Source organism: Crocodylus siamensis, chromosome 4, assembly GCF_052110815.1.
Source record: "Crocodylus siamensis isolate JL-2025a chromosome 4, ASM5211081v1, whole genome shotgun sequence".
Classification (NCBI taxonomy): domain Eukaryota; kingdom Metazoa; phylum Chordata; order Crocodylia; family Crocodylidae; genus Crocodylus; species Crocodylus siamensis.
Genome location: NC_143398.1, coordinates 241,822,037 through 241,849,651, shown reverse-complemented (window position 1 = coordinate 241,849,651; position 27,615 = coordinate 241,822,037). Strand labels below are relative to the sequence as shown.

General features: G+C 44.2%; 1 long non-coding RNA gene across 1 annotated transcript; it reads right to left on the bottom strand.

Annotated features, from left to right (window-relative positions):
• Positions 1–718: 718 nt before the first annotated feature.
• Positions 719–27,094, bottom strand: LOC149867741 (uncharacterized). The gene is made up of 4 exons (XR_016441651.1): positions 26,730–27,094; positions 23,274–24,081; positions 22,483–22,604; positions 719–911 (listed from the first exon to the last, which is right to left on the bottom strand). It is a non-coding gene; the product is annotated as an uncharacterized LOC149867741 (long non-coding RNA).
• Between the last annotated feature and the right edge of the window lie 521 nt (positions 27,095–27,615).

The following is a 27,615-nucleotide window of genomic DNA, read 5'->3' as shown; positions in this document are numbered from 1 at the left end:
ACTGCCCGGATTCACTTTGATCGGGACCCAGTTCATACATGGACGTGATGGCAGTATTTGGGAACCGTCATTTGGATTCAGAGCAGTGATTCAGTTCAACCCTGTGTCGTGTCTCTATCAGCTTCTGACATTTTTCTGCAGCAAACATTCCTGGAAACATATTTTTGCTTGAATAAACTTTTGGGAAGTGATTGTTTTTTCTAGGCCAAAAATGGGATTCATATCTATTCTGGGCTTTGCTATTTTAAGTTCCATTCACCCGTGCAGAGAACAGTATCATGGGCTTTGCATGACCGATCTGCCCCCATGAAAAATATTGGCAATAACCAGAATATTAGTTCTGTCCAAAATATTTTCAAATTTAGATTTGTTTTGCTCAAAATTCAAACATATGAAATGTTCAGGTACAAACAATAAAATGTCAATGCTATTGTCATTAACAACCTTCCTCTTGTTATGACTAGCGAAATGTTACATGTTCATTCAAAAAAGGTGTTTTGAAAATTCACTCCCTCCCCTTATATTTTCAGTTAGAGTGAATACCTTTGTAAATGACCTAACTGTCTTAAAGTGAAATAGCAGTGAGTGATTAGATGAAGTTCTCTGGAGAAACGATTTGCAAACAGGAAGACAGACTACCACTATAATCCAGAAAAGACAACATGCTTAATTTTATGCAGCCGATTTGTCCCTGTGTATTAAAAAGGATGAAGTTAAGTACATACTTAAGTCTTTATTGAGCCAAAGCTTGAATTTGCAACAACGTGTTTTTGCAACAAATAATTTGCTGGGGTCTGTTTGCTAGCATCCAATAAAACCACACGGCCTCTCTCTCTTCTGCAACATTTTTTAAGTCTGGTGTGGTTTCAGCTGGAGAAGGTCAGGACACCAAACGTCTTTCTCATGAAAAGCTGCAAGCAAAAAAAAAAATTCCATCTCAAACGTTTAGGTGACAAATATTGATTTTCCCATAAGGAGTTTCAAACCAACAAAAAATATCATTTTGAATTCACTTAAAACATGTTTTTGTTTCCTTTCTCTATAAAAAATGGCATTTTACGTTGATATGAAATAAACATTTTCATTTTGCTTGAAAATATGCATGAGTAACAAACTGTTTTAAATTGTCCTAAAAGAAAGCCACAATTCTGAGACAGAATTAACATTTTCCTGGAAAAAAAATCAGTTTAAACTAAGTTGTATTTTTGACAGGAAAACTTTCTGCGTGAAAAGTTTTGCTTAGCTCTAGTTTTGGATTGTTTTGCATATGTTTTTCTATAGCTGTAATTCAGAGGGTGACGTACTTTGGAGATGAATGAACAGATCCACCCAAATGCCTATATGAAACCTAATACTGCATATAGATCTAACGTATGGTTGCCCAAGCCAAAAACTTGCAAAACCTGAGACTTAATGAGTACAAACATTTTTTTCCTGCTATAATATAATTTGATGGCTGTTTTTAACCTATAAAATCTCTTCAGAATACCTAGGAGGCTTACTCTACATATTTCCCGGATTTGAAAGGAAGCAAGCAAGACACGTTATTAAAGAAGCAAGAAAATTACAGAAAATAGATGAAAATCACTCTCTGCAAAACACTTGCAGTGGGATGGAACAGCGAGTCGACCGGGACATGAAAAATAGGGAAATGTTTTCCTGAACAAGTCAGCAAACCCTATAAGAAAAAAAGAAGATGAGTAACATTTGGGAACATTAACTTTAGCTGAAATAAGGTAGTATAATGCTTCCTATAATGCTTCCATCCCCGCCATTATCAGCTTATAAAGAGTCAGGTCTGCCAATGTTTAAATTTTCCCTGCAGATTAAACTGAAAACAATAAGCTCCACTTCCTATGCTAAAGCTGTTGTAGACTGCTGCTAGTAAAGAGCCGGTGCCACTGGTGGTTACTTTCCAGTGGGGAGCGGAGTGATTCCTGCGTTTTGTTTGTCGAGTGCTTTGGCCTCTTTGGCTGAAAAATGCTCCATAAATGTACTGCTAGCTGTTATCTAGTTTTCTAAAAAAGATTCACTCCAGGGATAAGATCTTTTATGCCAACTCTGAGTGCAAAGTAAACTTTTATAGCCAGAATATAAACTTCTGAATATAGGGGGTTCTTTATAATGGAAAACTTTACTGACTGTGGGGTCAGTAGGAACAATGGTACAATACAATTTACTGCCCACTCAGCTTAGATTTACTCAAATAGTACAGTTTATCACCACAGTCTAATACCAGGAGCAGCTCCTACGGTGACAATCGTCCCTTTCTGTTGCTACGTGAAAGCAAAATCTAAACCAGAATCAGTGTGCGTGTTTAATATGAATCAGTCGATCAGTTTGCTTATGCGCACGACTGATTGTCAGTCCACGCAATGCAGAATCATTTGAAAAATACAGAAAGCCAGGTGCTCAACTGATGTCGATCTCCAAAGCACCACTGAATTTATCAGAGCTAGGCTCATTACGCCATCTGACTATATTGCTCTTCATATTTTCTCTTTAGAGCATCTACGCAGATCCATTTTCTCATCACAGTAAAACTCGCCAGGACAAACGCCTGGTCTCCAAATAGTATTTCTTATGGCGCCATAGTGTTCATCCAATGTCTCAGCATTCGAATGAGGCTTGGCCTCCTTCCTCCCTCCTCAAATCATGCCTGATTGTGATCGATCAGTTAAACAGCACCTAAGTCATTCCAAAGTCACCCGGGCAAAACCCAGTTGCTATGTTATTTTTTCCCCCAGTCCGAAAGAGCAGCCCTCAGTGTTTCAAGCCTTTAGCAGATAGACAGGGACTAAGTCCCCTGCACCACTATTGAAAGGGGATAAAAACATTTGCTGCCTTAAGGAGTTTCCTAACAATAAAAATATTTTGTCTGGTTTGAAGCTAAGTGTGTTGTGTGTGACCTTTTCTATGCAAACTATTTATGTCTGGCAAAACCTCTTCAAACTCTTAAGGGAAACCAGCAGCAGTAGACCAGCAGTTAGAGCAACCAGGGAATGGGAAACCTGGATTCTGGGCCCTCCTCAGCCTCAGGGGTGTCAAACCCATATCTCCTACTCCCCCAAAGCATGCCATAGCCACCAGGCTTTAGGAGCACCCTCTTTCTCTTACCCCCGTATTGAAGCTGGGCAACGCAGCAAGGGAAGCCCTGAGTTGTCACCCTTGCTCCTCAGGTTATTTCTGATTTGTTACCAGTGACGGTGTAATCGGAAATGCACACACACTCGTGGGAGCAGGCCTGGGACCCAGGACTCTTCCTCCCAGCTGAGTCCTGAACTGGGTTATCAGTGAACGGGATGTGCTCCAAGCTGGTATCTCCAGGGATTTAGGCTCCATAGCAGCAATCCAATCTTTGATGCAGCAAGTCGTCTTGTTCTGTGTTTGCATGACATCTAACCTGGCTCCTGCCTCGGTCTTTGACATGCTACTGAAGCACAAATAATAATATCTCACAATTTCCTTGGTAATCCTGCAGAAGCCAGTGAAATTGGGAGTTGTCAGTATTTTGCAACAAAAACAATATTTGCAATATATGATTATTTTAGCCTTCTTGCCGTATCTGTGATGAGAATGCGATTTCTTCAAATGTTCCTGGTGCTCAAACGTGTTTCTGGCATGGCTGAACCTGAGTACTTCGTATTCCAGCAGGGTTGCTAACCTTTGATTGGTCAGATAAGTCATGTGTATTGTTTGCATTCGCTAACTGCAAAGGCACACGCACACAGGGTAATGAATGCTCGCACACGTCCCTCTGAAATCCACTCCGTGTGACTAGTGTCATCAGCAAATCTAAATTGCTCAAAAGAAAAGCAAACACCAAAGGTGGAAGGAGCTTGACTGGACCAAAGTCCTCTAAGTACTTAAATGAATATTTCATAAGTAAATAACCCTGTGGCAGGAACACTCTTTTTGCTCTTTGTTTGTGCAACACCTTATACAACAGGATCCTGGCCCTCCAATTCTGGCTCTGAGGCCCTACTGCAATACAAATACATATTAATATTTAGAAAGAATGGTTTGCATTTATTTACCCATCTTCGCTAAAGACAAAAAGGTAAGGGCCTGACATGGCAGCATTTAAATAATTAATTCAGGAGCTAGCTACTTCAATACATAAAAGTAAGAGACTGCTCGACGGAAGTTGCTCCATGCTCAAAACTAGGCTAAACTTACCTCTCAGAGGCAAAGTGAAGCCTGAGAGGGCCTGTTTCTGTCGGCTGCATTTTATCTATTAAAAAACCTACCTCCAAGGATATGTGAAGCCTGTTTCTGCCACTCAACGAGCCAAAGAAATTAAATCAGCCCAGTACATTTGTTGGTGTGTTTGTGTCAGGCCCAAATCAGGCCTAACCCAAAAAGGCCTCTGGGAGGAGGCCAACCTGACACCCCAGAGGGGGGATCAGTGTCACGAAACCGGGAGGCTATAATGACCTAATGCATCTGTTGCAATGTGTCACCACAGAAAAGGGGAACTGCCCTAAATCGACCTGCTGGCCCCAAAAGTCACGGACTTGGCAGGATGCAAAGATTGCAAAAATTCAAATTAGAAAATAACTGCTTGCAAAATGAAATAACGGTTTAGCTCTAATCCCAGAAAAGGCAGTAAAGCTAAAAGTTAACCCCCCTCAGGGAGGGTGGGGACAAGGGAGAGAGGAAAGGTACTTAAGTTACAAAGAGCTGGGTCCCAGTTGGAACTGCTTCGGGGAGGACAAGGCTGAGGACCCGATAAAGGAGGCAGTCTCGCCACCCTGGATGCAGGGTGGAGTTCCCGAGACCTATCAGGTAATAACTGGGGACAGGGTGGGGAGTGCCTTTCCTCCAGCCCGACGCACTTGCAGCTTTGAGGCTTGTTATGATAATTTATGTGTGTTATTGACTTTTTGTTGCAATAAAGAGTGGCACTTGAGTTTTACCTGGCGTGTGACTTGTGAGTTACTCACCTATCCCTGTTGGGAAGGGAGAAAACCCCTAACAAGTGGTGGAGAATGTGGGCATAAGACCCCTCTTTGAGACAGCCTGGCCAGCTGGACTCAAGGAGTAGGAAAATATGTTCACACACCGGGATAAAACCACATGTCTCTCTGAACTTAGTAAAAAGGTGCACCCGTAGTCCCCCTCCGGAGTAAGGGACCTCAGGTCCCTTGTCGCGGTGGAGGGAGTTTTTGCCCAATGGCAAACGAGCAGAAAGCCTGGGAAAATGGCATTGTTAGAAGGCGCTATCTCTTTGTTATGAGATCTAGTGGGAGTCTTGTTGCCCCCAGAAGACCTTAAGCCAGAAAAGGGACAAAAGGTGGCGTCGGTGATTAGCCTGGTCAGGGATCAGAATGACCAGCTGACCACCCCTCCTTCTGCGGGAACTGTGGTACAAAAAACTCTGCTGGAAGAGCTGGAGGTAAGTGTGGTAATGCGATCCAAGGTCCATAAGGGGGCTGATGACCAAAATGCTGGACAAGAGTGGGAAGTGGTCCCCTGGAAGCCAACCGACCTCCAGACTGAACTGGCCTGCTGGTCGAAAGATGCAAAAGACAGCTGGGGCCAGTGGGCTAGCAGAATAGCATCCCAAGGGTTGGATAAATTCTTCACTGCCCAAGAATCACAAGCAGGGCTAACTAGAATTTTCCCAGGGGAATGGTATAAGTTTGCCCCAGCCTCTACAAGGGTAAATCATAACAAAACAGGGCATTATGCCTATCAGTTGATGGGTTTTGCAATCAAGGCACTGGATCATTGGGAATTGTCCAAAGATCAACATTCAAGAGAACCAAAATGAGCAGATTGGGGAAGAGCTACACACCAAGTGAGCGGGGGTGCATTCACTGAAGCAACAATTTATGATCAGTTAAACAAGGAGCCCCTGAATGTTATTGTAGACGAGACCGCCTGGGCAAGCACCCTTCGCAAGGGGGCAGGTTCCTTGCATAGTCTCCTGATGCAACGGTATGATAATTGGCAAAACCGTTCAGTAAAAGACATTATCAGAGGGTTACAAACTGTGATCAATTTGGCCAGGGAGTACCCAAAATCAAAACAAGTAGCAATAGTAAAAAGAATATCAGCAAAAGAGGGGAAGATTCCCCGTCGCCAACTTTGGATCGAGCTTAGGAAAGCGGGCATCCCGTTAGAACAAATTGATGAGAAGCCCACTGGTGAATTATATCGGCTTTGTAAAGAGAAGAACCTTGGGGGGAAGGATAAAAGCAGTTGTGAAGTCGCAGCTGTTACCCCAGCTATAGCCCTGACCCTACCTTCGGCTCCCCCTGCTGAGGGGTTGATACACAACCTGAGCTGTATCCTGAGTTAAAAACCTTGCTCCTAGATTTAACATAGGGAGGCCCCGAGGAAGGGAGACAAAGTACACCCCCTCCCTCGATCTTGATCAGGCAAGTCCCTGGAGATTCAAGAGGGTATTTGCTTGCTCAAATTCAGGTTCAGGGGGCCCAGGTAGCCGAGTGGTTCCTCATGGACACAGGAGCCGAAGTCATGGTTTTCCAGTGGAAGCACCCCCCACAAGGGGGGTGCCCTGTTGTGCTAAAAGAAGTTGGGGAAGGGGCAATCCAGAGAAGAGAGATTGAAGCAGTAGTGAAGCTAGGAAGGTGAGAGGTCTTCACAGTCGTGACCGCTACTTGCCATCCACTATGAATATTGAGAGCCAATGTCCTAAGCCACTGTATAATAGATGGCCCTCACCGGAGGGTGAGGGCAGTTGGAAAAGTAGACCCAATGCCGAAGATTAAGCCTTGGGTTCGATCAGAATGGGATGTGGGAAATACCGAGAAAGAAGTCTGAGTTGAATTGGAAAAGGGGGTAAAACCTCATTTTGTGTGCCTTTACCCCCTAAAGCCTGAGGCTGAAAAGAGAGTGAGTGAGATGCTTCAGGGGATATATATTGCAAGCCGGGTTAGTGGAGCCCACTATATCCCAGTGGAACTCCCCTTTATGGCCCATGCATAAAGCTAGTAGAAAATGGAGAATAGTGATAGAGTAGCGAGAACTAAATAAGAGCACTAAGAAATTAGGGCCAGTGGTGAACAACACCCTGCCCAAAATGTGGGACACAGCCCAGAAGGCAAGTGCCTCCCATTTCACAGTGATTGACATTTCAAACTGTTTCTGGGCAATCCCCGTTCGGGAAGATGATCGAGATATTTGTGCTTTGATGTTCAAAGGAAAACATTATCGGCCGTTGCGCCTACCACAGAGATGGTGCAACTCACCGATCTTGGCACGTCAACAAGTGCAAGAGGCATTAGAATCCCAGCCACAAGTTCAGAGTTATGTGAATGATATATTAATTTGTTCAAATACACCCGATGAGTGTGCGGATATTTCCTGCAGAGTGCTACAAACTTTAAAGGTGGCAAAGTTCCGAGAGGATCCAAGGAAAGTTCAATGGGTACAACGCTTGGTAAGATACGTGGGAATGCAGCTAGATGCCCAGGATTTAGGAATCTTGTAACAGACCAAGGAGGCATCAACCCAACTCCCCCCACCCCGTTCTCCAAAAGAACTACAGTCCCAGTTGGGGCTGAGGAGTTGGTGCCAGGCAGTGGTCCCTGATTTTGCAGTTTTGGCCCACCCGCTATATCAAGCACTAAGGGTCAAAAGTGAGCAGTGGGAATAGAGGAAAGAAATTGAGGGACTCTGTCAGGAAATGCTGCAAGCCATATTAGAAAGCCCACCTTTACTCCCGCCAGACCTCAGCACCCCTAAGTATTTAGAAGCAGGAGTCCTGGGTGATACCATCAGCGCGGTGCTATCCCAGCAAAACCAGCAAAGGTGGAATAAGTGGGAACTGTTGGGGGCCTAGAGTCGAGTTGTGTCCGGTGTAGAGGCTCGTTACAAGCTTCTGCAAAAGGAAATGTTGGCAGTAGTTTTTGGATTAGAAAAGGGGGAAAAATTGGTGGGAAACGCTCGGCTATGGATTCAAGCGTGACCTGGAATTCTGACAGCCCTGAAGAAAAGCCCACCTGCGGGATCCTCCCACCAAACTCAGTAGTTAAAGTGGAGCTTACAACTGGCAGAGTACCCACACTGAGAGGCAGGGGGCATGCTGAAAACCCGGTACTCTTGTGGTTAGAGGCCCTTGTGGATGGAGAGACTATAAACCCCATAAAGCTTGCTAAAAGCTTTGACCCAACCGACCCCCATGCCCTGTTCACCAATGGGGCAGCTGAAGGCTTAGTAGTAACTGTCCTTTCTCAGAGGAATATGAGCGGGAGGACATAAAAGAGAGCGGTCAGCTTGCAGAGTTAAAGGCAGTGGAAAAAGCAATCGCCTATGGAATTAAACAAGGTTAGGAAGAAGTGAGGGTGTACACCAATAGTTGGGTATGTGCAAAAGGAGCCAGCAAATGGATCCCCTATTGAGAAAAGACTGGCTGGCACTTAAAAGAAAGGCCAGTTTGGAGAATGGAGATTTGGCAGCACATTTGGAAAATGAAGGATCAGATCAAGGTGGCCATCGGCATGTAGCCGGACATCAGAAAGATGATTTACCTGAGGCGCGTGCAAACACTTGGGCAGATTCCTTGACATGCCTTTCCATTGTTAGTTCTTTAGAAGAAATATGGGCAGCCCATGCGCCTTTGCCCATGAAAGAAAAAGAGGGATATGAAGAAGGCTCTGGCAAGAAGAAAAAAGGGTTACCAAATCAGAGGTATGGCAGGCCACAGAACAATGCCTGGCCTGCAGCACCCACCGATGATCCCCATATCCCAGAACAAGGAAAACAGACGTTCGAGTACTAGAACCTAGAGAGGAATAGCAGATGGATTTTATAGGCTCATTGAAACCCAGTGAGAAAAAGAAATATCTTGGTGGCAGTGGATGTAGCCTCCAGCTGGCCAGAGATGTGGCCAACATCCAAGGCTACCGGAGAAGTAGTGCTACGGGCTCTGAAGGATTTGGAAGCTCGTTTCGGGAAACCATGCCGTTTAAAAACAGATAACAAGTCTCACTTCAAAAATACAGGAGTCGCGCAATGGTGTGAAAAAAGAAAGGTAGAGCACCGCCTTGGTATCCCCTACCATCCCCAGAATCAAGAAAAAGTAGAACGCTTAAATCAAGAAATAAAAAGAAAACTGAATATTGCCCAAAAAGTGTTTGGAAAAGGGTGGGCTGAACAGGTCCCTTGGGTATTGTGGGCCCTACAGCCTCGGGGAAGAGAGTAAGGGATAAGCCCTTTTGCCCAAATGATGGGCTGACCCCCTAAGTACTGGTGGTAAGAAGAAGCAGAGTTAAGTTTGGCACAAGAAGATTTGAGCCAATCTCGCCGGCCTCCCGTGGAGACCCACGTAAAATTTCATGTCCATCCTGGGCAAAGAAGGGAACTAATAAGTCTCATCCTGGCCTGGGGCCAAAGAAACACGGTATTAGTCGAAACCCCCACCGACAAATATTGGGTTCCGGCTAACCAAACAGTTGTCTTCCAAGAATCACCATGAAGACTAAAATACTACTACTCGTAATGAGACTAATGAAGTTAGAAGCAGCAAGACCCCCCTGGCTCTGAATAGTAGAAGGGCAGATGTTGGAAAAAGTACTAAGATATGGCTACCAAACTGCAGCTGCTACCAGCTACCTGGCCCAATGTCTCTTGCCCCCCCATGGCCCATCACGGATTCATGTCAAAGATGCTTTTGTATAAAATCTGAAATGCTACTGTGAAACCTGATTACACCAATTAGTTCTCTGTTTGGCAACCAGCTGGCACCATCCAGAGCCCCTACAGAGCGCACTAGTGAGTTACCACCACCAAGACTAAAAGATCCCAGATTTGGAGAAACACTCATCGAAGAATATATGTCTCTAACTCCTGAAAAAATATCACATTTCACTATAAATTGTCAGCACTTCCAATCTGGGAATGAAAACCTTCCACATAAATTGTCCCGTTCTCTGTATTTGTAGGATTAATCCAGAGGGTCTGTGCAGAGCACAGCAGCTTTGACTTTTTGGGTGTGATCAAGTCCAGAACTCCTGCAAAAATTAATTTAAAGTAGGTTTTCCATAGATTCCTATCTACCAAGGCTAGAAGGGATCATTAAGACCATCCAGTCTGATCACTGGCCAGAGAACTGGTTTGCTGTGCCGGTGCCATACATGTACTGAAGATAGAAGAAGCTGGTCTTGAGGCCAGGCAACCTCATGCTTTTTATCATCGCTAAGCTAAAAAAAAAATGAAATTCAATGTGAAGTCATGGGATTCTTTCCTGAAATCATCTGTATCACAGAGAAGACCAAAGTCCCTAAATCTTCTAGACATAAACTAAAATCTTGACATGGCTAAGTGCCACAGGACACACAATTTCTGAGATACACATGCTTCACAGTCAGGGATCTGTGCACAGTGCCAAAGCTCAAATAATAATTTGGCATAAAATAATCTCTTCGAGTGAATAGTAAACAAGGATAGAAGAAAATCAAAAATAATAAATGACTCAATAAAGTGGGGAACAGTGCTTTTATTTAGCTTCTCAGGAGTTGTATGGGGCTTTAAAACCATGTTTTGGCCACCCCTGTTATATATTATATTTTTTCTCATTTAATATATTGGCGATCACTTTCTATCTTCAGTCTGAAAGAACTTAACTCCTTTAACTATCAGGGTTCAGTGCAAAACTAATTGGTCCACCTTGGCTTCTATTAATGGCGAGAGGTATTTAACGCATGAGGTCCTGAAATTTTGCTCGACAGAAGAGTTCTTGGCTGACATTGTGTCAGGGGTGATTATACAACGTGATGTCTAGTATCATCTCAGAGTGTGCCAAAAGCCAGTTTTCAGAGGTGTGTTGTGTAAATGGAAAGAATAAATATACAGAGATGCTCACGCGCCCAAGAAAATGTGCAAGTCTCTGTGTGTCACTCAGAAATTTAATGTGACTGACAGATAATCAAGCAGAGCCTCCCAGCCCTTACTGGACTGATGAAAACCCTCTGCAAGAGAGCCTCTCTGCATACAGAGCTGGACATGAACAAGTTCAAACAGCCTGTCACGCCAATAGCATCCAAAGATTTTTAAAAGCTGTCCCAGAAAGACATTATCTGGATTTGCACAAAGGGTAAAATGCAGGAGATGCAAGGAGAAGGTCTCTGAATACCACAAAGTGCCGCTGGAAAGTTGAGGTCTGTCACACTGTGGAAAAATGGTGCCAAGGCTAAGGGTTGAAATTTCAGAAGCTGGGCTGGCCCAGGAAAAAACCAAAAGGAGTCTAGGAACTAGTCCTAGGAGATGGATTATTAATACTGCTCTTCTGCCATTAACAATAATAGCCATGAAGGGATGTGGTAGATGCAAAACACAAACACGCTCCTGGCAGGATCTGAAGTGAGGTTGTCATCAGATGTATTGACCTAGAATCGAATGTTAACTTGACTGTTAATAAATGACCCCTCGCCCCTTGCCTCTCCTGCTCTATACCATCACCCATACAAAATAGTTTAGTGCCAAGTCTTTGCCTTTAGGCCCAGATTCATACTGCTGCCAGTGTCTGAGGTTTCTCCGTGGACATCCAACTGCTTCCATGGTGTATGTTGAAATTCTCACCTTCCTTTTTTAACCACCCATGACATTTCCCCATTTCTACTCCAGTTAGGTTAAACCAGTTTATTGAACTTCTGTCCCAGGTCACCAAGGCCACTTTAATCCTGCCTTTCAGTACTTGAATTGGGAGGCTTTGTTATAACAAGTACATATTACAATCCCTACTCTGTAAGTAAGGAAACTGAGGCACAAGCTAAGCATTGACTTCCCTTAGATCCCACAGTAAGCCAGCAACAGAGCTAAGAATAAAATTGCGGTCCTAAATGTATAAGCAGTGGCACATACTTTTAATTGATCCATTTATCTATTTTGGCAGAACAGTAAAACAGGGTCATACATTTGTTGCAAAACTCAGGTCTGCAAGACTGGGATTATGGCTAAGCAGTACTATCCGCAACACCTTCCACGCAGCTTCACGTAGTCCTGCTAGGAATGTAAATGTATACGTGCAGAGAGCAGTGCAAACGGGTTACTGCCACAGCAAGTCATGTGCATGCATAAATATGCTGACCAGCCCCTACCCAGCATCACAGACTGCCCTTTCCTGCCCACTGCATAGATTTTAGAGGCAGAAGCAGAATACAAATGACTGGTTACGGTCCCAGTGTGAGGATAACGCTCCCCCTAGCACCAGCCAGATTTCAGCTGCTTGTTTGCAAAGGGCTCCCAGAATGTTTTGGGGGGTTTTATTTCCCAGCATGCCGATTGTGATATAAAAACATCCTTTGTATTCATTCCCCTTGCCTGTTTTCATTATACTGTTATCATTGCACATGGATCAGACACCTAACTTAGCCTGTGATGGTCTTGATTCAGCAAAGAACTTGGGCATCTGATTAAAATGAAAGCAAAATCTTTCCCTATGTCCACAGATTCATAGATGCTTGGGCTAGAAGGGACCTTAGCAGATCATCAAGTCCAACCCCAACTCGATGATCTATATATGGCACATAACCACATGCATAAGCCTCACTGAAGTCGCGTCAAGCTTGGACTTTGGTGCTTTGCTGACTCTTGGCCTAACTTCTCTTCCATGCTTAATTGTCTGAAAAACAACAAATAGGTTAGCGGATATAGCAGCCTCTTGACTTCTGCCCCATTAAATAGGTTAAAATATAATGGAAGCGAAAGCTTTTACACTGCTATCCGACCTCTTCCCTTTTCCAATTAATTCAAAGTTTGATACATCTTGCTATATGGGATTAATATCTTAACAGAGTGGTAATGGGCGGTATGACATTTAATCTCTTTGATTAAATTCCATACTAAAAACGTCCTATAAATAAAAGAAACAATTGAAGGAGCCATAAATTCCCTTCATTGTTGCAAAGTGAAGGATTTAGTGGTTACGCAGGGTGAAATTTCAGAGCCCATTAAGAGCTATGAGGTTTTTTTCCCTCCCACAGCCCTGAAAGACACTGTGGCCTAGAGCAGGTTTCCTCACATTGCTTTTACTTAATCAGCTGAGACCTTAAAAGGATGCTGCAGATTTTGTGTGTTTCTGCCTATTTAATTTTCTAACTCAAAATGACTAGAGTGGCAACAGTCTGAATTTTATGTCCTTGTTTAATTTACTTAAATAAATAGTTCGCTATGTGCCTGCAATGTGTTCAGCACAACGTACCAAGCAAGGAAGAGCTGCCGTTAAAGCACGAGATTAGACCTCCTGAGTTCTGGGTTCAATTTCTACCTCTTCCATAGACTTCCTCTGTGAATTTGGGAAAGTTTCTTATGACCAAATAGTCAAGAGTCAAAAACCCAGTCAATGTGAGGGGCAGAGTATCTCAGTTATACTTCATAAAAGGCAAGGCTTAGAGCCATCCCAGTGAGCTGAGCACTTCAAAACGTTTGGCCAGAGGGAGGTGCTGAATGCTGAGCTCGACCCAAACGCCGATGCTTGACCCTTGAAAGATTTCGGAAGGCTGCAACCCTGAAGGCTTAAATTAACCGTTGCCCTTCCTCCTGCGGGAAGACACTAGTCAAGAGCAGAGGTTAAACACTGATTGCTCCATTTTGCATTAATCTAGGCAACAGAAGAGAAGTCCTTTGCAATTGAATCTGCTTACCTGAAAACTCAATTTGCCACCAGTGCAGAATCAGTTGTACTCCTTTATCTCAGTTTTCACAGAACAGTGTTATAGCTGCTTATCAGGTATGACTGAAGAGGATGCTCAGATAGCTTGGCTATAGGACTGTGTTTGCATTGATGAGACCCGTGTGTACCCATTTCCTGTTTACTAATATTGGTGCTACTGGTTTAGGATCAACCACCACAACTGGGTAAACACCATGAAATTTGCCCTCCTTTAAAAACACAGGGCGTGTCTGCATGTGCAGTTGGGGGGCCTGAATTTTCTGCATGGAAAATTCAGGGACATTAAACTGAGCCTCTGCACACATCTGAATATGCACCCATCAGGAGCTAATTTGCTTCTGATGAAAGCAGTTCAGTCTAGGACTGCTCCTACCCTGCTCTGCCCCCCTTCAGCAACCAGGGAGAGCTCCAGGCTCCCTTGGGTGCCAACCCCAGGCTGGCAGGGTGCACCGGGGCTGGTCCCTTTCTCTGTGGGGAAGGGAGAGCTGTCCTGCCTGCCAGGCAGCTGCCTCTCAACCACATGGAGATTGTGGACCCGTCCTGACCTCCTTAGGGCAGGGAGGTAGCTGCCTGGCAGCTGGGGCTGCTTTCCCTGCCCTGTGGAGATTGGGATGAGTCCTGATGTCCACATGGCTGGGAGGCAGCTGCCCGGCACCTAGAACAGCTCTCCCTGCCCTGCAGAGATGAGGACGGGTCCCAGTCTCCATGTCACTGGCAGGCAGCATCCTGCCAAGCTGAGACAGCTGTCCTCACCCCTTGCTGCCTAGGCTGACGGGGAGCAATTTGTTCCCAGTCTACACATGTACTTTGGTGCCTTAGTTTAATGTGCCAATTTCTAGTACCTGTCTTTAAATGGTGCACTAGACTAATCTACTGCACAGTAATTGCTGCACATGTGTAAATGGTGATGCTTTAGTCTAAGGCACAGTAAAGCATCTCATGTAGACGCACCCACAGAGAAGCAGCCTGCCATGGAGAGCCCTGCTCTACAGTCTGTCTACCCCACGCTTCATCAGACAGCCTCAGAAATTCAAATGGGCAAGGGTCTTCCATGACGTCCAAGAAACCTTTGCTGATTAACCCCAAGAGCTGAGGCTTTGTTGGATGAAAGATTAAAATGAAAAGTTTTACTGTGGAGAGGTCTTGTTACTGTAAAAGGCTGCTGGCTGCGAAGTCCCCCACCGTGCAATCTTCAGGATCTTGTACAGGTTTAAGGAGATTAAGTCTGTAAATCCTTTGCATCTAAGCATCTGCGTGGCCCACTGTGTGACTCTGTGCATGCTTTACCCGGTAGACTGTGGGGGAGCTGTTGTATCGTCTGGTGCTACGGGCCCAGGCATCAGAAATGAACATTTAAACTCAGGTTTTAAAAGGAACCAGGGTGAGAATGCTCAAAACAGATGTTCAACACAAGGCTCCCAGGCCAAGCATTGCAAAGGTGGACAAATGATTTGAGTCCCTAACTTGAGATATCTTTAAAGGGTTTTCAGTGAATAAGTATGCCCTACTGGTCACTTACTGATCATCCATGCCCTTTAAGGTTTTGGCATCTTGCTAGTCCCTTTTGGACATCTTGGCTACCCACCTCCTTAAAAAGCGCCTGACAAAATCTTGTCAGCAAGTAAGTATTCTCCCATAATGCCATTTCTGGGGGAAACTGCAACTTTTCACAAATTTTGCTTATGTTTGGTGAATAGTTTCAAAGGGAAGGGGTCTCCAAATATCACTAGGCCTTGTCTTGACATTTTTTTAAAACAAAACTTTAACTCTTCTGGAGGGGGGAAAGTTTAAAAAATGGCACTTTCATTTGATGGAATTAGGACTAGCTTCTTAGATTAAGGACAATAAGAAGTCTTTTTTTAAATACATAGGAGGCAAAAAGAAGGTCCCGGGTAACATGGGGCCCTTGCAGGGCACGTTGGGAAATTTGGTCATCACACCAGATGACAAAGCTAACATGTTTAACGATTTCTTTGCCTCTGTCTTCCTAAGTAGGGGCCATAACAGCCACCTCCCTGCTGGGACCCCCTCGGGCCCCGGGGGAGGCGCACCTGGGCCAAAGGTTAGCGTGGAACTAGTTAGGGGGCTTCTGGAGGGGCTGGACGTGTTCAAGTCAGCCAGCCCGGACGATCTCCACCCTAGAGTCCTAAAGGAATTGGCTGAGGTCATTGCAGGACCCCTGGCACAGCTTTATGAGCACTCGTGGTGCTCTCGTGTGGTGCCAGAGGACTGGAAGAGGGCCAACGTGGTTCCCATCTTCAAAAAGGGGAGGAAGGAGGACCCAGGAAACTATAGGCCAGTTAGTCTTACCTTGGTCCTAGGCAAGCTGTTTGAGAAAATTATGCTAGCACACATCCAGGAGGGGCCAGCGGGGGACTGCATGCTTAGGGGCAACCAACACGGCTTCATCAGTGGCAGGTCCTGTCAGACCAACCTGGTGGCCTTCTACGATCAGATCACCAAATCCTTAGACGCAGGGGTAGCAGTGGACATCGTCTTCCTAGACTTCCGGAAGGCCTTCGACACTGTCTCTCACCCCGTTCTCATTAAGAAACTGGGGACTGTGGTGTCGACACCCACACAGTCAAATGGGTCGCCAACTGGCTGGAGGGCCGCACCCAGAGGGTGGTAGTGGATGGGTCCTTCTCAACCTGGAAGGACGTGGGCAGGGGGGTTCCCCAGGGCTCGGTCCTCGGGCCCGCACTGTTCAACATCTTCATCAGCGATTTGAATGTGGGGGTAAAAAGCACCTTTTCATATTTGCTGATGACACTAATATGTGGGGGGACGTCGGCACACTAGAAGGATGTATCAGGCTTCAATCAGACCTAGACAGGCTACAAGGGTGGACGGATGTGAATAGGATGGGATTCAACACAGACAAGTGCACGGTGATACACCTGGGGAGGAACAACTGGCACCATACCTACAGGTTGGGGAACTCCCTTCTTGTCAGTACAGAGGCAGAAAAGGATCTTGGAGTCATCACTGATGCCAAGATGAACATGGGCCGGCAGTGTGGGGAGGCAGTCAGGAAGGCCGACCGCACCTTGTCCTGCATCCACAGATGCATCTCAAGTAGGTCCAAGGAGGTGATCCTCCCCTTCTATGCGGCACTGGTCAGGCCGCAGCTGGAGTACTGCGTCCAGTTCTGGGCACCACACTTCAGGAGGGATGTCGACAGCATGGAGAGGGTCCAGAGGAAGCCACTCGCATGGTCAGGGGGAGCAGGGCAGGCCGTACGAGGAGAGGCTATGGGACCTGAACCTGTTCAGCCTCCACAAGAGAAGGCTGAGGGGGGATCTTGTGGCCTGTTACACGCTAGTCAGGGGGAAATCAGCAGGCATTGGGGGAGTCCCTGTTCCCCCGAGCACCGCCAGGAGTGACCAGGAATAACGGTCACAAGCTGGCAGAGGGTAGATTCAGACTAGACATCAGGAGGCGCGACTTCACGGTCAGGGTGGCTAGGGTCTGGAACCAGCTTCCAAGAGAAGTGGTGCAGGCTCCTACCCTGGGGGTGTTTAAGAGGAGGTTAGATGAACACCTTGCTGGGGTCGTCTGACCCCAGTACTCTTTCCTGCCATGGCAGGGGGTCGAACTCCATGATCTGCTCAGGTCCCTTCCGACCCTACAAACTATGAAACTATTTTATCACTGATTTCTTAGTTTTAAAAAGGGGGTTAAAAAAAAACAGGTAACAGAATAACCTACAAACAAGACACCCTACTGAAATACTATTTTCCCCACTGTGTGTTCGGTGCACCTAAATAACTGGGCTCATTTTCAAACGCCTGAAATCAAGGGGGTTGTAGAGTAACACTCAGCACATAACAGACCGGATGCCTAAGTCTGACCTCAAAATTACACCCCTAACTAGGTAGCCTCAGAGTTTTTGAAGACAACTTCTTATTTCAGGGTCTAATTTTGAGGTCAGACTTAGGCATCCGGTCTGTTATGTACCGAGAGTAATTTATATATTATGCACTCCTGCCAATAAGTGCTGCTATTCTGTATTAAGTTTGTCTTCCGTTGCTGCCTGCTGTTACGCTTGAAAAGCATTACGTCCTTTTATTGGTACAAAAAGATGGTTTTCTTGTTCCTCCCCTTATGATCTATCCGGGGGAAACAAGCCTCTGCAATTCACAACAGTCGATACAAAAAAGTGGCCCCAGCTTTCATAAAATATTTGGGTCACTATCTAAAAAAATCACTCCTTGCATCGACACAAGTAAGAATTGAACACAGGGGGATTTTTCTACACAGTGCAATGGTCATTTAGCCGCTAGTCCTCTTTTCCTGGTTCCCAAATCTATCAGTAAATATACCAGGGAATGACAGCTCTGCTCTGGAAACCAGTCGAGTAGGAGCTGAACAGAGCCCGGCAAACACATTTGACACCGACTTCCTTAACACCATTGATATATTCTGACCTAAAAATATCTCTTGGTGCTAATCTTCTCCAATATCTAGTTCCACTTCCTCCTAAATCATGACAAACCTGCTTAGTGGAGATTCTCGGAAAAGGGCAGCTCATTAACAGTTGTTGGTAAATCATTTTTTTAATTGCTTATTGATAGCATTAGCCTGTTTTCTTGTAATCCACGCTCTTTTAGTCCCTTCTGTTTTCACCCTAAAGGTCTCTTGGTAGGGAAAGGTGTATGAGGTAGGTAAATGAGACCCTGAGCTTGATAGGGTCCAAAAATGGCATGTTCGTTACACCGATCTACAATCTTAATGAGGATACTGAGACAACTGGAAGAGCAGCAGGGCAACCTAGGCTAGCACCAATAGCACCAGCCAGTATTCATTTCAATAGCGCCTCAGAGAGATTAACTCCAAACTCACCCCCAAAAGGGAAAGCAGAATCATAGGTTGGTGTCCTTGGCGGCTCCTTCCTTTATTTCAGTAAATCTCCATATATATAATTGGTTCACCTGAGACTAAACCAACGCAGTCCAGATTGACTGTGGTAACCTCTGCCACAACAAGCCTCTAGGAATTGTAATTTTTCCTGTAATTTCCCCGAATCCCATCCTCTTCGTAACCTTGTAGGGGACTGATGTCCCCAGGCTGGATTCTGCTGGAAAGAAAGCGGATGAAAAGTTGCAGACTGCTGATGGAAATCCCTCTTAGCTCATTTTAAATTATTTCTGTTTATTCAAGAAAGGGGAAGAAAAAGGAAATGTGGCTTAAATTTGAAGAGACTGCTGTATTTTTTTTTTTGTATTTTTTTAACGGTTCTTCAAAAAGAAGGCTTTTATTGGATAGCAGCTCTTTAAATCACACAGCAAGCTACGTATTTTCACTCTCCTCCCCCCCAACTATTGCCCTCCTAAATTCACAAGAAAGGATGTGGAGCCCACATACGTTCCTTTTTTGCCAATTAAGGAAGCCTCTGTCAAAAATCAGCAGGTAACATGACTTCCCTTTTAGCTGATACAATGCAAAAGTATCTAATTTACTTCTGTGAGAGAGATTCTGGATCTGTGTGTTTGCAGTTGGACTCCTGGCCTTTCAAGATTATAAAGACTGGCAGATAATTTATAGAGGTGACCTGAAAACAGTCGTATTTTTTCACACAGACAGTCTGATGAAAAATGCTTGTGCTTTGATCAACTTTTTCAGTGCAAAATTTCAACTTTGCTGCAAAACTATACCCACAAGCTTTTCAGTTATCAGCAACAGATGATTTTGTTTTGTTTTGTTTTGTTTGGGGGGGGGGGTTTGCCTCAAAACTGCCAAAAAACAGAAAATAATTTCCCAAACCCTCACATTTTGATTTCAGCAGTTTTGGCTTTTCAAACAAAGAAAAAATGTTTGCATTTTTCTCCAAAACATTTTGCTCCATTTGCAATCCAAAGAAGTTTTGACAAGAGATTCTTCCACCATCCCTTATGGTTTCAACTGCCTGTATTAGTGCGTGTGAATGGATGGCATGGGTTAGGTGAATTGTTAGATGCAAGGATTGCCGTAGCTCCAGAAGTATCTCTGAGGGGATCATATACATCAGCCACATTTTCAAGTCTCTGCTCAGGCCTCAATGTCATCCAGAAGAAAGGAGAAGACTGGTGTATGAGATGAACTGAGCCAGTTCCCAGGGATGTACAAGATAAGGGTTCCTGGACCTTTGAAAAAGCATGCCTTTCTATAATACCAAGTGCGCCGCACCAGATCCTTCAAAAACAAGGACTTCTCCAGAGATTTCACTGGGAGTTTATCCAGCTCTTGAGATAAGTATCAGCCTAAGCAGATAGGCTACAACATGTTGGTCTTAAGTGGAAGCAGTATGTGAAAAGCAGTTTTAAAACTAGGGTGGAAAGGGATCGTTTGCAATGGATGACCCCAGCTGGACTGAGTTAAAGCAGTAAGCTGGAAACTTTAATACAGATCATAAATTTGATTAAGTTTTGCACTGGCGCTTTTTCATTACTTTGCCAAGGAAAAGTAGATTACTATGAACTGGCAATAAATCTGGCATGATGATTTGCAACTAAATATAGTCTACACACTAAATTTGGCATTTCTTTTGCTAACCGCTTTCACACGCTTCTGAAGCAAAGCCATATTGGACAGACGTGCCGTTCCCTTTTGGTGTCAGGTATCCAGGTATTGGTCTCGAGGAAAAAGCAATTGGGACTCGTAGTAGAGATGATCTCTTTTATTAGACCAACAAGATTTTTGCAAAAAAAAATTCTTTAATTGCAAGATTTAGGGTACAAACACCCTTCATCAGGCATTGGAGAAAAGATTGTAAAAGTTTTTCTGGGTAGAAATGAAAGTTCATATTTCATAGGATTTCACAGAGAAGTCAATAAATGGAAAACTCCTGTGGGCAGGCAGTTCATAGCTGCCCTGCAGCCTCTCACCTCCTGTGAGGATGTGGGATGATGCAAATTACCTTGAAACAAAGGCAGGAGCAGGATCTCAGGAGCAGCATCTCACCATCTTTTCTCATTTGATGTCATCAAGGTCTGAGGCCATCTCTTTTTTATATCTGCTTAATTGCACATATATAAAAAAAAAAGAACTAAATTCTTGAAACAAGTCATTTCTTGTGAATTATTTGATCAACTCAAGTTGTTTGTTCTCATTTGCTTCCTTTTCATTTAAAGTAGATTATTCATCTTCTCTTCTCTTCCTTCCTTCCTTGAGAGAGAGATTTCAAATGTTTTTTTAATTGCTTTGTGCATATCAAATGCCATTAAAAATCATCATCATTCTGTTGCTTGAGAAGCCAGTAAAATGGTATAGTACCCATTGAAGTAAATAAACCTTATTACCATCATTAACTCGCGGAATCACAGAGTCAATAGCACTAGCAATGCCCATTCTGAAGTGTCTGGTGTAATTTTAGCACCACTACTAGACATCTAGGACCAAATGCATCCCTCTTGAAAAGCCATTACTAACTTCAATAGATTTACATCAGCTGTGAATATATCCCCTGATGCTCTTGAAGACTTAAAGGAATGCAACATTTTTTCATGAATTTTTAAAACATAAATTAAATGGAAAGAGGCCATAGAAGCATTTAAACGTTCCCCTACAGGGCTGTGATTGCAATCCCCAAAGCATTGCGACTGTGGAGAAGAATCAGAAAGTGAAATTGCAAATCGAAGGAGGAGCTAACCAGACTCCTCTCCTTCCCCGATCCAGGTGAAAGGCAAACATTTAAAAATGTTATAAAAGGTGAAAAGGAGTATAAAACTTTTTAACCCCTTTTCTTTTCTTGTTTAACGGTGTTTTAATGAACAGTGTTTTTAATGCATTATTGGGGTTTGGGGGTTTTTTTGACAAGATCTGAAGCTAGTATAAATAAGTCAAGCTCCATGGACTTCCATAAAACAACACTGTTTATATCAGCCAGGGATCTGTCCTTGTCTCTTTAGTCTGCTAAAATACTAGTCACAAATTTGTACATGGCTGCACGCTATTCCAGTGGTACACACATAGCAAATGCCTGAAATGCAGCAATATAGCAATCATATATATTAAAATCTTTGCAGGGGTACGTTGCTTTTTACTTCTATCTTCTTTGTACTTCATTGGACCAATCACCAGTAGAAATCCTGCAGTAAAATTACATGCAGTAAAAGCACAGACATATGTAACATTTAACTCTATATTCTGAAGAGCAGGAGTAGAACTCGCCTCCAGAGCGCTAATGCTTGCGTTAGATGTGCATAAATTGCAAAGGAATCATAGTGCCAGAAAATATCCAGTCCCTAAATCTTCTTTGTTTTCAGAGCAAGCAGAGGGTTTTTAGTTGATTTCTCCATTAAGATTTTAAGAGGCATGAGGATTTCCTTAACATCATACATCGCACTGTTCACGCATATGTGCGTGACCTTCCTGCTCTGACCAGCAGGCCAAACAACCTTCCCGAAACGCACAAGATGCTGCAGGTGGCTTCACAGGAACGTGCTCATGGCTGCAGGAGTTTGAAACGTAGAAATTACAAGTATGAATTATGCCATGTTTAATCCAGCAGTCAAAGGGTTATATAAGCTCTGCAGTGTAGCGCATGGGCTAAAGTGAGGGCGATCAGCCTATTGCTCTGGGTACCAACTTACACACGCTTGGCATCAAACTGATGCAGGGAAGTTTCACACACTTGTGAAATCACTTGTCACCCTCTCTTGACCGATTCACAGAGGACAGCTACCTGTGTATTACTTCCATGAGATGGACTTTATTCTTTAGCTCAGCTAGCAGCAGTCTGCAATGGCACTGGCTAGGTTTAAACCCCAATGATGACCAATTTAAAGAAAAAGAAGTAAGGTGCAGCTCTATTTTACCTTCTGCCCAATTGAAAAAAAAGTCATTTGGGTCAACCTTACCTTCAAAGGACACTGACTGAAACCATTTAGCAGAGGTAAAAATCCTAGGGCAGTTCTTTTCTCCATTTCTTTCACTGGATGGCAGGGAAGCAGGTTTGAAGAAAGAGCTGTCCTGGAATAAGCTGCAAACAGACAACATCTCTACCAGCGTAATTTATATCTGTATTGTTTTAGCCTTGGATTAATCCAGAGTAATTCTGCACCAGATCTGAGAAAACTACACCAGCATAGTGTATTGTCTCTCCTCTCCCTGTTTCCACTAGTGTAAAGGCTGATTTAACCAGCATCAGCATGTCCTGTGACCAAGCTCAGCATTTTGCAAAGGGGAGAAGAGATGTAGCAAAGTTTTCTGGCAAAACATTCAGAAATCAAGAAACACAAGAAATCAGGGTGAATGCACCATTTGAATGCTCACATTAGTGCATCTGCATTATTACCCTGTTGTCTGATCACAGGTTATCTTCGGTGTGCCAGAATACTATGCTTGTCCATAGTTAATGCCAGCCCACAGTTAAACTTTGTTATAATGGTTAGGGGGAAGGATAAGATTTACTCCCATCTGTCACATTGGAAAAGGATGTGAATTTTCAGGAAAAATTCAGCCCATTTTTTTCTGTTGAAATTTTGCTGAAAAAAATGTACCAGTAATAGGGGGAAAAAAATCAAATTCTGGAAAAATGTCAATGGTTCAACTTGCAGGTTCAACTTCCTTTTCTGCAAAGCTTGCAGTCCCTCCCTAGTGTCACACCACTGCGATGTCTTGTGTTAAGTCTCGGTGGTTTCAGACTCACCTATCCGCCACTCTGTTCTCCAGGCAAGATTTGGCAGGGCCCAAAATACCTTAAGCAAGACCTGTCTTCCAGGAAATCCGTACTGCCAAAAGCAGGAGCAGCCAGCAACGTTATGAGAGAGACAGTTTTGCAAGGAGACTCAATCAGCATCTGCTACTAATAGTACAAGTGAGCTTTCTATTTGAGGTGCACAGTCCTTCCCTAATCGTCCAGCCTTTCCTTAGAGCATTGCCCAGCCTCGTAGGATAGGAGCAGAGCCTTTCAAAGGAGCCAATCTCCTCCAAAGGAGTTACTGTATCTTGGTCCCTGGTTGTGTAATTTTCAGCGTTAAAACAGTGTTGGGCTTGGGATCGTTTAGTTTAATTGTTTTTTCCTTTGACAGCAAAACCTGAAGCCTCTCCAGTGTGCCATTTGCACTCCGTCAGTCAGCCTGAAAGCATTTCCCCAATCATGTTGCTTTGCCAACAAAGTTCCTCTCTGTTCTGGCATAACGATTTAGCAAAAGCAGAAAAATATCCAGAAGACACTAAAACTTTAAGCATGGCTTCGACTCAGCCTTTGAATCACTTACCCTTTAAACATCAATGTGACTACCTTCCCAGGGTCTTTCCAGTGACTAAAGCTGGCGAGTATCTCAGTGGGACGTAGTCACCGATCGGATCATAAATACAGAAATCCCACTACTGAGGCTGAAAGATGAAGCTGTATGCTACAAACAGCTGAAGTGTGGTGTGACAAAATAATGCGATATGTGTCCCCGGGCCTTCTCTTTAACACTGTCAGCTTCTCCAAGACCTTCCTGTTTCTCCTGTTTTAGAAAAAAAAATCATTTTAAAAAACAAGGTGTTCTAAATTCTCCGGGGAAATGCGTTTTGCACAGAGATGGGCGGGCGAGGCTGAAGGTCAAAAGTAGGAAATGATATTATTACATTATAAAAGCATAAGTAGCTGATCCGTTTTGTTAAGCGTCGGTGGTATTTCTGCGCTAGAGCCGCCTGCACTGTCTGCCTGAATTTCTACGAGATAAAGCTATAAATGAGAACAGCTCATTACTTCAGTGCTTTATCTCAGTCTTCTAAGAGGTAACTAAAAAGCTGTTTACATTATCTTTACCTCCACTGGCCCGAGGCTCAGGACAACGCAGAAATACGTATTGCCAGTAAAACACAGCTGAGCCACTTCTTGCTGTCGTGGGGCAGGACGTTGGCAGGCCGTTACTTACTGCCACGCACTGGAAAATTTTTGTATGAAGCATCTCAGAGAGCACTCAATGTGTACTGGTGACTGGAGGCTGTTTTCAGCCCTGCTATAGTATCCCGCGATTGAAAAGCGTACGAGTCAAATCACTATATGCTGTGGGAGTCGCGTCTGCATTTTTAAACTCCAGCATTTCAAAGGACAGCGTTTTCTACCACTTCAGACACAGTATCCAGCACCGCGATGGACAATTCTCTGGAAAGAAGAAGAGTAAAGTAGTGGATTGGCTCCATTTTTTATTGTTAGTGTTGGGCCACGTGAAGACAGAGACCACAGGTTTTCAATGAGTTAAAGGATCCTTCTCCTGTGATCTGAGTGCATTAACCAGCTACTTCCCTCTGGTAGCGGGGGCAGTGCCCTCGTCTCCTGCTTTCACCTAGAGCGGTGTTTTTCAACCCATGGGTTGCAACCCAAAACTGGGTTGAATACATCTTTCTTTATTGTTTTTATTCTAAATGTCTTGCTGACTGTGCAAATGTCGGATGTAGGTTTTTCTCCTTATGAATTTTCATATGTTTTCATATATTTCATAAGAACATATGAAAGGGTCGCGAACAATCAAAGAAAAATGTGGAAAATCATGGATTTTTTCCTTTAAGGGGGGGCAAAAATGATATGTTAGTGGGGTGGGGGCGTGGAGAACACTGCCTATACCTCCTCCTGCTGCCAGCCCCTTGTGCACCGGGCTCAACCCCACCACCATGGCCTGGCCACCACCACCGTGCCCCTCGGCCACGGCTCTACCCCAGAGAGGAGGTGGGTGAGTGCAGAGCAGGCAGCCTGAGGGGGTGGCAGCAGTGGCAGGGGTGGTGGCGGCAGTGGAGGGGTAGAGCACGTGGAGGGGGTGTGGTGCATGTGCGGCTAGCAGCTGGACGAGGTGAGGGAAGTGCAGCCCTACTCCCTATACTGCATCCCTAGATAGAAGGGGGGAAAGAAAACAGACTGCGAAGCATTTCTGCATCTTGAGGAGACAACGTGCCCGTACAGAAAGCAGCATGACTGACCTTGCAAGTTTAAAAATCAGAAATCAAGTCCCCTCCTGTGCCCTCAGTAAGTCTGGATTTACCTTAGCCCTCTGGTTTCTGAGCTTTCAGGCTCATTTGCATCACATTTTGGGGGTGAAAGGGGGTGGTTCTTCAACTAGCTTGGTTGGAAACTTTTATAGTGAAAGGGGCTGGGGCTCCAGCTAAAACTCGAACATGGTAATGTAAAATAACGACGTTGGGAAAGTGTCAGCTGTCACTGGGCAGAGGATTAGCATAGAAGCCACCTGAGATTGAATAAACATCTGACCCTGTGTGAGCTGGATGCTGAATTATATAAGGACTGAATTCAGCACAGGCTCAGACCTGTTCAATTTAAAACTTTTATTGTTTCACAAAGCCATAAACTAAAGGAGGTCTGTTGGTTCACGAGGTTCCCAAATCAAGCCCTTGCTCTCTAACCCGGAGGCTAGGTGCTGCTGCCTGATTCAGTAGTCTCAGAACTGGTCAACAGCTCATTTAAAAGGAGTCCCTTATCTTTTTTTAGGCAAAAGATACAAAACTGTCCCCATGGTGGAAGCAAGGCATCTAACATAACTTTACTATTAGCTATATATGATAACACTTATACATATGCATTTCTAATTCTTACTTCTATTGGTTATTTAGTTAACTTATCTATATTATAATATCAGGTGATACGCTTTGTATTATAATCATTACGCTTCTTATGTTAATCCTTAATGACCTTTATAGTTCTTATGCTAATTTTCTATAACCTAAATACATTATTCATCTATATGTTTTGCTGGTTTTTGCAGGGTTAAAATGTCAAAACTGACATAATATGTGGTTGTTTTTTCGTCATTGCGGTTTAGCCATGCAGTTTCCTATTCTTAACAATGTAAGCGGCATGTCTGCTATTTTTATCATTGTTCAACGGTCAGAAGTTCAGCATTTTCATCTAAGGGTCAGAAAGTGATTACCAGAATGTCAATCACTTACTTCTCAACCTCCTTGAAGCATTCTGGGAGTTTTAGTGCATTGTTTCTAATGCTAGGCCTTGCTTAGCATAAGCACTCTCTCACAGACCCCAGTCAAATAAAAGGCACCTCTGAATCTGGGTATAATTCAAAACCACAGGCCAAGTTGCAGCAAGCATTTTAGCACATGCTTCTTATTAAACATGTGCATCAATTGATATGCAGCAACCTACCTTGAAACTAGAGGGAGCAGGATGGATCTCCAGGAGGGAGTTTTGGAAGGGCTCCCAAAAACTGCAAACTGTCTTCAAGGGACTCTGCTCTGTATGGGTCAGGATGAGAGCCTTGAAATCCAGTCCATGTCAGGACCTTGTCACACCGTCGCTTGCATCAGTTCAAATCATGGGGATGTAGTGGCCTGTTGAAGTCAGGACGTGTTAAGGAGATAATCCTCGCCTGAAAGGAAACAACTTTACAACAGGAAGACAGAATTTAACATGTGCTAAACTGCTTGGCCGTGCAGGTGCTTGAGTTTTAACTGCGCTTGGTAGGTGTTAAGTTGAACATTTAGCACCCACCTTATCCTTTGCTCAGGAGACATAACCAACTTCTACTGGCCCAGAAAGCCTTCCCAGCTATGGAAACGCAGACTAGATTAGCTTCTGCCCTGAAAAAAAGCAGTGATGGTAACACGCAACCCCAGATGCATTGCTTCAGACCCCTGTTTCTGAAAGGGTCTGTGCTCCAAGGCATGCCTAAGGGTGCTGCCACACATTCAAATTAAAGCTGGATAGAAACCAGCTATAAATTTGTCACACATTTTCAAGCACTAATCATGCATCTGGTTGACTCTTTTTATAGCTGGATGGGCATTTCTATGGCATGATAATGACTTTGCATGTGTGTTAATTGTGTGATGCAGGCAATGTTTGGCAGGAACCTGTCGCGGTAACCGAACACCGGGTGAATCGGGCCCCAAGGGCACGGTGGGCCGGGGTGGCAACTGGAATACGAACAGGTGGGATCGGCGGCTGTGGAGCGTGAGCTGTACGGGAAGTTTAAACAAAGATGATTTATTTACTCACGCTTGGGAAGCGGAGGCTCAGGTATTTCTTCAGT